This window comes from Lissotriton helveticus, chromosome 1_1 (assembly GCF_964261635.1).
Source record: "Lissotriton helveticus chromosome 1_1, aLisHel1.1, whole genome shotgun sequence".
Classification (NCBI taxonomy): Eukaryota; Metazoa; Chordata; class Amphibia; order Caudata; family Salamandridae; genus Lissotriton; species Lissotriton helveticus.
The window spans coordinates 903386220-903394756 of NC_136057.1; the positions used below are offsets into that span (position 1 = coordinate 903386220).

At 44.7% G+C, this 8537-nt stretch overlaps 1 pseudogene; it reads left to right on the top strand.

The window, feature by feature from the left end:
• Positions 1–1679: 1679 nt before the first annotated feature.
• LOC144771302 (elongation factor 1-gamma pseudogene) lies at positions 1680–3052 on the top strand (annotated as a pseudogene).
• Positions 3053–8537: the final 5485 nt, after the last annotated feature.

Consider the following 8537-nt stretch of genomic DNA (forward strand, 5'->3'; position numbering starts at 1 on the left):
TAGAGTGTTACAAGATCTTCGTAGAGGAGATAGAGGAGTAGTTACTCGAGTGGGTGAGGATACCCCAGCACATTACATGGCCACAAATGTAGGACTCCATACCATAGTTTGGCTTCAAAATTGGCATAAGATTACTGAAAAGGAGGGAGATTTGTCTTTTCCTCGTTATGGTTCATTTAGATTAGAGGTACTTTATCAGTTGAGGGGAGTGATGGCTTTGTTGCGACCTCCACCTAGACCAACACAGTTTGAGGCAATAGATGCATGGATGAGAGCAGCATAGGTAAAGAGTAGGAAGAGAAGTCAGGGGAGGTAGAAAAAGGAGATGAAAGCGTATCAGGTTGCGCGATGGGACGCACAGTTGAAGAAGTGGAGGGTAGACATCATCGAGGGAGGGAGGCTATTTCCTCTATTAGTGAAAACAGGAGATGCTCAGAATAGGAAGGGAGAGGATGATAGTGAAACTGATTACAGCTTGCTAGATAGGTTGCTAGCAGAGCGTCCGCTGCCAAAAAATCCAGATTCAGATGAGGGAAGATGGCCAGTGGCAAATACAAAATCCATGGAGAAAGTGGGAGAACCGCAGATGAGCCCTCGTGCGAGGGTAGTGGGAAAGATTTCAACAGGAATGGAAGAAAGAGGGATACCAGCATTGAGAGGTATGAAGATGAGAAGAGTTAACGCTGCTACGCGGTTACCGGAAGCCCTTACGGTGTCATTCACCATTGGACCCATAGTGTTAGTGTATGATCCAAATCAGGGGGAAAACAGTAGTCAGCCATAGTCAGGAGTAGGAGAAAGGGTCAATTCCGGAGGAAATGGTACTGCAAATGGTCCATTTTTGGTGCCTATTGAAGCTATTTCTCCGTTACCAACCGCTGCAGATTTTTCTAGAGTGCGTGTTGGGACTAGCGCAGTACGATTAGTGTCGCTGGCAGATGTTTGAATTTCAAGATGTGGGAAGCTCCAGTTAGAGGACCCACAGGGAGGATAGCAGAAGGAGGAATTAATCAGGGAGCTTCTGGGAGTCAGTATGTTCCACAGAACATAGCGGTAGGAAATCACAGCAGGAATCAGAGCAGTGAAAGTGAAGAACTGAGTAGTGCATCAAGTCAGGGCACGATCAAGGCTGCAGTGAAGGCTAAGGTGCTAGACGTAGTAAGGTTGAAGGCAGAAGTGGATGAGATAAAAGTGGAAATTTGCCCCTGGAAAGGATAGAACTTTATAAGCAAGATGAGTTGTTTGTGGCGTAGGATGTTACTGGGAAGGCGAGAAGGGCACAAGAGAAACTGACAGAAGTGGCACAAAAGTATGATGTGTATTTGTCCAAAACCAAAATGTTAAAGGGAGGTCATAGGTTAAATTACAGTGACCAGGTACTAGAGGAGAAACAAGTCATAGGATTGAAGACCCATATTTGAGCATTGGATGTAGGGATACACGCATGGAGCATGCTTGAATAGTGGGAGGAAAGGTGGTCAAAGAAAAATAATGTCAAAAAAGGGATAGGAGATACGCCGTCTCTGAGAGGCTTACCCACTGTGAAAAGCCAAGCGGATGGTATATGCACGTGCCTTTGAGCAGGGGTGATTTGTCAGCATTTACAAACGATTTACCTCGGCTGAGGGAAAAACCTGTTGAATGGTATAAGCAAGTTGATCGGCCTTTCTACACTTCACCAAGATGGCTGCCGGGACTCTTTACACATACCCTGACAACTGGAGGGCATTCAAGGCCCTTATTGCTGCTCAGCACAGTGGCGCAAAGATAACTGTCAAGTCTGGGCCCCCCCAGTTCCAGTTCGGACAAACCAACAAGACCCCCGAGTTTTTGAAAAAGTTTTGTTTGGGAAAGTTCAGGTCTTCAAGGGAAATGACGGATTTTGGGTGTTTGAGAGTAACGCCATTGCTTACTATGTCAGTAACGATGAGCTTCGCGGCATTAACTGGGAGGCAGCTGCCCAAGTCATCCATGTGGGTCAGCTTTGCCGACAGCAATATCGTCCCTCCCGCAAGCACCTGGCTGTTCCCCACCTTTGGGATAATGCAGTACAACAAGCAGGCCACGGAACATGCCAAGGAGGAGGTGAAGCATATGCTAAGCACCCTGGATGAACATCTGAGGATGCACACATTCCTGGTGGGGGAGAGGGTCAGCCTGGCTGACATCTCGGTGGTGTGTGCATGCCTCTGGCTCTACAAACAGGTCCTGGAACCATCTTTACGGTAGCCATACGTTAACACAAATCGTTGGTTTGAAACCTGCGTAAACCAACCACAATTCAAGAGCGTCCTTGGGGAGGTGAAACTCTGTGAAAAGATGGCGCCGTTTGGCGCTAAGAAGTTCTCAGAAGCACAGCTCAAGAAGGAAGCACCCAAAAATGAAAAGGAGCCCAAGAGGGAAGAGAAAAAGGAAAAAAGAAGAAAGAGAAGAAGCCTGCTGCTGAAGATGAGCCTGATGAGTGTGATGAGGTGCTAGCTTCAGAACCGAAGTCAAAAAACCCCTATGCCCACCTGCCAAAGAGCGCCTTCATCATGGATGAGTTCAAGAGGAAGTACTCTAATGAAGACTTGTTGGCTGTGGCAATCCCATACTTCTGGGAACACTTCGACAAGGGTGGCTGGTCAATCTGGTATGGAGAGTACCACTTCCCAGAGGAGCTAACACAGACCTTCATGAGCTGCAACCTCATCACAGGAATGTTTCATCGTCTAGATAAACTGTGCAAGACTCACTTTGGCAGTGTCATACACTCTGGAAGCAACAATGACAGTACTATCTCTGGCAACTGGGTATGCCGCAGGCAAGACTTGGCTTTCACGCTCAGTGAAGACTGGCAAATCGATTATGAGTCCTATACCTGGTGGAAGATGGATGTGGACAGCGAAGAGTGCAAAACAATGGTGAAGGAATACTTCACGTGGGAGGGAGAGTTCAAGAACATCGGCAAGCCTTTTAACCAGGGCAAAATCTTCAAGTGAGACCACGTCTCGTAAGCTTGGTACATTCAGGAAGTGAAGGGAACCATTGCACCTGGCGGTAGTCGCACAACTCTACTCTACCACACAGCGTTCCACCACTCTGCCCAACGTGGACTATGCATAAATGGAGCCTATCATGTTTACAATTAACTGATCATGAGAAATAAAAAAAAGTGGCCTGTTTGTGCACGTGTACATTCATTGATCTGCTCAGGGAGGGGCTGGGTCTTTCTACAACGGGCTTGTGTATTGGCTGGGGCACGTATAGGTGGAACTTATTTTGTGGTGCATTGCACCATCTTTCCTTTCCTGGAAATTGAACAATAAACTAAGTTGGCTTTGTAAAAAAAAAAAAAAGCAAGTTGATCACTTTGTTAAGATTTCAAAAGTACTGTGGATTGATTTGAATACTTTGTTTGACATTGTGATGCCGAGTGACTTGTGGTCTGCTTGTAAAATTGCTGTTGAATGGCCATTTGCCGAACCCGACCGAGACCCCATAACACATGGCCCTTCACCTGTGGTCATGAAAAAATTAGAGCAGGTAATCACATGGTTACAGTCGAAGATCTCACCACAAGATATTGATTGAGTTAAAATAGATCAGACTCCTCAAGGGCCCAGAGAAACAGTACATGCTTATTATTAGCCCTTGGCGTAGTAGGCTTAGTGGGGCTACGCGGAAGTCCACGGAGTTGCAAACAAACTCCCTGGAGCTCTGCTATGCCGCCCGCCTCCATCCCCCTATTGAGAAGTAAATTAACAGTAATTAAAAATAAACTTAAAACCGCTTACCTCTTTACTGCGGCGTCCCCGAGCCACCCTCCTCCTCTTCCTCGCCGTACCGGTAATACTTGAGAAAACTGGGCATGCGCGCAGGCCCGAGCATGCGCTTTTCTCGCAAGAAGGTGACCGGGTGCAGAGAAGGAAAGCAGAATAATTAAGAGAATCGTGGCCTGTGAGACAAAAGAGGCTGAACTTTAAGACTTGCGTCTGAAAGAGATCATGCCCCTGTGTCTGAAACGTCTGAATCGAAGCTAAGTGACGCAGAACAAGCACAGGAGGGCTTAAGGAGATTGAAATGACTAGGGTAGCCTGCCAGAGGTATGCTGCCCCAGAGTGGACTTATCTGATCGCAGATGCCGGGAACATTGGGGACAGGGAGACTGAGGTCTTCACAAGTGACCAGCAGAGTTCCAGAACTGATCATTGAAATTGAGCTATTAGTCCCTGTAATAGAAGCCAATGGAGTGTTGACAGTGACTGTACTGAATCCTCCGATATTGAGTGGTATGAAGGCTTTGATTCTGCAAGGTATGTCATTTCCAACTTTTGGATATCAGCCACTGGCTCAGGAGATCTCAGCAGTTCGTATTGAGATTCCACGGCATGTCATTGATTAAATTGGCTCTGAACTTGAGAGACTGTTGGTTGAACTGTGATCTGTAAATAAAACGCTGGAAGAAGAATAAAATTAGGGATTTTCCATAGAAGAAGAAATAGTACTGAGGAAGCCTTTTGAACGGTGTAAATAGTTGTACAACAAACTGTTAAGTTGGTTTCCAGGACTCAAACGAGCTGGTCGTGAACTTTGTAGAACAACAATAAGAAGAAGAGAAAAGAGATATTGCGTTGATCCTCGAAACTGAACTCAGTTAGAAATGGAGTCTGGAAATTCAAACCATTGAGCAAAGCATATAATAGGTACACTTATAGTAGGAATGATAGTAGTGATTGCAGTAGTTATTATCGTGCCTGTACGACTTTCACATGATGTGGAAGTTGATGGGGTGGCAACACAAGGAACATCCTCAACTTCTAGCACAAAAGAGGGCACACTAGGAGCAGATAAGGCTATGCTAGATCAAGCTAGTCGCATGTTGCATGTAGATTTGTCTAAGGGTGACTATATGTTAAATGCCTATGCGAAGTTGTTGTATGAGTATGTGAATAGAAAGGATGTGAGAGATTGTTATATGTGTATTCAGTTACCTGCGTTGGTGGAGGAGGGAATTTGCTATCACCACCTGCCTCTGACGTATAGTATCACATGTAGTTTATTGCTTAGTATGTTTTACAGTAAGGGTCACTATGAATATTATTTCTCTAACTACGACGTGGTGCTTTCAGAAGTTTCAGCTTATAGGCACCTCAATAAGTATGATTATTATAAGCAGGATGGAAGAATGGGGAAGTATTTCATACCTACCATTACATTAGATATAGCTTATATTCATCGCCATAATTTAACATGTATGCTGACTGATATAGAGAAAGAGTTCATAGATCAAGTAAAAGACAGACATAGACAATCAACAGTTAAGCTTAATAGTAGAGGGGGGACGTTTGAGTGGATCAAGGAGGAGCACATAAAGCGAAGGGAAGCTATGGTCCAATAGCTTTAGATTTTGAGCAAAACTTTGCATTAGACAGGTATTGACCTATTATGATAATATCTTTATTGGACAGAGCATGTGGTTTCACAATTGAGGCCACTGCAAAGACGTTTTTGCAAGAAGCGCTGCAAGTGGTACCAAACGTATATTTTGTGTGCCGGAAGAATGCTGATGTGCGGCTGCCACTGAATTGTTATGGCACATGTTATGTGGCTGTTGTGCTCCCTGAGATATACCATGTTGAAGATTTGGGACCGTTGGAAGGGGGACTACACCATAGAGAGAAGCAAGCTACAAGTGCGGGAGAGATTGTTGGAGATGTATTTTGAGCAATGATACCGGGTTTGGGAGTGGTTCTGAATGACAAAAAGATCAGAATGTTGTCAACTATTGTGTATAAGTTGTCAGCGGATACAGCTCAGTTTTTGTTGCTTGTGGATAGAGATATGGTGCCAATGAGAGCTATAGTGATGCAGAAACATCATGCATTGGATGTGTTATTAGCAAAAGAAGGCAGAGTCTATAAAATGTTGAGGGTTCAACAGTGTTGTACTTATATCCCAGACCATAGCAAAGATCTGAGGAAGTACATGAGCAACATCACTGAGATTCACCGTGATGCGCATGACTTGGCAACTGAAGGACTTTGGGACTAAGTTGTGAAAGGATTTGGAAAGATTGAGAGTTGGTTTGCCAACCTTAGTAAGGGAATTTTTGGTTACATTCTGAAGCCCATCATCATAGTAGTGGTTTGTGTAAAGTAAAGTCCACATTTGTAAAGCGCACAATCACCCGTAAGGGTCTCTAGGCGCTGGGGGCCGTCGGGAAGATTAAGCGAGCTATTGCCCAGAGTCACATGGTGCTGGGCTAACCTGCCGCCGGAGCCGGGGATCGAACCGTGGTCCCCAGATTCCAGCGTCAGTCGCCCTGGCCGCGGCGCCACACCTCTCCCTTTGTGTGATTCTTTTGATTGGAGTGATATGGCTTATAAATGGCATAAGTCAGGACAGGCTGGGAGATCTCTTAGAGAGCAGGACAGGAAAATGTAGAGGCTGTCACATGGCCCATGGGGACATTGTTGTCTTCTCTAAGTTAGCATGAGCACGCTTCAGCTTGCCCACTGCTTTGCACATGTTACTACATGACTTATTTTTGCACAATTTCTATGGCTGTTTTCACATGAGAACTCATCGCTGTGTTCACTCTCTGCAGGTTCCTAGGATTTTGACTGAACATTTGGCGCAAGGTCGAACAACAGTGCCCCTTGGTATTTTATTCTGGCCAGGTCTAAACCCGTAGACAAAACATACTGATGCCGTGGTTTTTGGACAACGTACTTTGGTTTTATTGGAATACAGGAATAGGTAGCACACACTTGGAGAGGGACCTTTCCAGGGAGAAGAGTGAGAAAGCACCTATAATGTAGATCTACCATTTAATGGCTAAGGTATGGGGTCTGTTGACAAAGCCCAGAGATCTTCTAAAGTATAATAATACTGCTTCTTAGCAAGGGGAGGGAGGTTAGGCTCTCATGTCTTTTCATGATGACATCTCTCTTCATGATTTATGGACTAGATGCTATGCTGTCTGTATTTGTACTATGCATTTTCCTGATTGTGCGGTACGTATACTGCATTTTAGGGCACGTTAGTTAAAATAAATATTTTAAACTGTTTCATGTCTCTGTCAGATCTTATTGTGGACAAGTACAAGAGTGCAAGCGAAAGGGTGTGTCTTGCTTACTGTGATTCCTTAGAGATCTGGATGTGTTGTGTTCTGGGGTGTCTAATCATTTGTTTCTCTGTGAGTGAGTAGGAGAGCAAGTGAGACACTATAGTTAGTCGGTCCTGGGCTCATGGGTACTAAGGTGGTAGGATGCCCTGTCCCTATACCCCATGGTCCTATAATCCTGCGCATAGTTCTGTTTTTTATATGAAGAAACAGGAGTATGAACCCATCAACCTGTTGGGATTGGGGTTTAGGAAATTATATACAAAACAATATCCCAATAGGTATTATTGAACTGGTTACTTAAACAGTACTTTAGGAGGATATCTATACAGTATTATCCTACAAAAATCAAGGAGTCAGTTATGGTAATTATGATAATGCTAAAAAGCAATATTTTATATTTCAGGAAAAATTAGAGGATGATAGCAAGTGAGAACAATTCGTTACAGCACTGTGTAAATAATAAAACAATTGACAAATATCAGCCCATAGGGTAGTACAAGGTGCACGAGTGCAGTGAGTTGTGACACTACGGCAGCGCAAGTGACAAAGAATACAGCGTGAACGGCGCAAGGTGCAAGGTGCGAATATATACAGTGGATGAGCACAAGGGTTTCCAAATCAATTCTGGTTTCACAGTTCAATGTTTTTAAAAAGGAAAACCAATGTGGAGGGGCGCCTGGAGTCTGGCTGTTAGGTCGACGGCGTTTCGATCCATATAAATGTGGATCATCTTCAGGACATGGTGGGCTGGGTACAGTGCGTGGAACATGAATTATCAGGCTACTGTGGAAGGATTTCAATAGTAGTCAAACGTAAGTTGGTCCCAATCCTGATGGCACATGAAGGACAATGTGAGGCTGGAATAATGAATCGTCCAGTGGAGGTAAGGTAGCGTCAAGACATCCACTTCGGCGATTAATGAGTAAATTATCTTGAAGCTGTCGTACGAGTTTCACGAAGGAAGAGTAAATCGTTTCCAGTACTGGCCGGGAGTTGAATCAGGTCGCAGCAGTCAATTGCAGTGATTGACTGCTGCGACCTGATTCAACTCCCGGCCAGTACTGGAAACGATTTACTCTTCCTTCGTGAAACTCGTGCGACAGCTTCAAGATAATTTACTCATTAATCGCCGAAGTGGATGTCTTGACGCTACCTTACCTCCACTGGACGATTCATTATTCCAGCCTCACATTGTCCTTCATGTGCCATCAGGATTGGGACCAACTTACGTTTGACTACTATTGAAATCCTTCCACAGTAGCCTGATAATTCATGTTCCACGCACTGTACCCAGCCCACCATGTCCTGAAGATGATCCACATTTATATGGATCGAAACGCCGTCGACCTAACAGCCAGACTCCAGGCGCCCCTCCACATTGGTTTTCCTTTTTAAAAACATTGAACTGTGAAACCAGAATTGATTT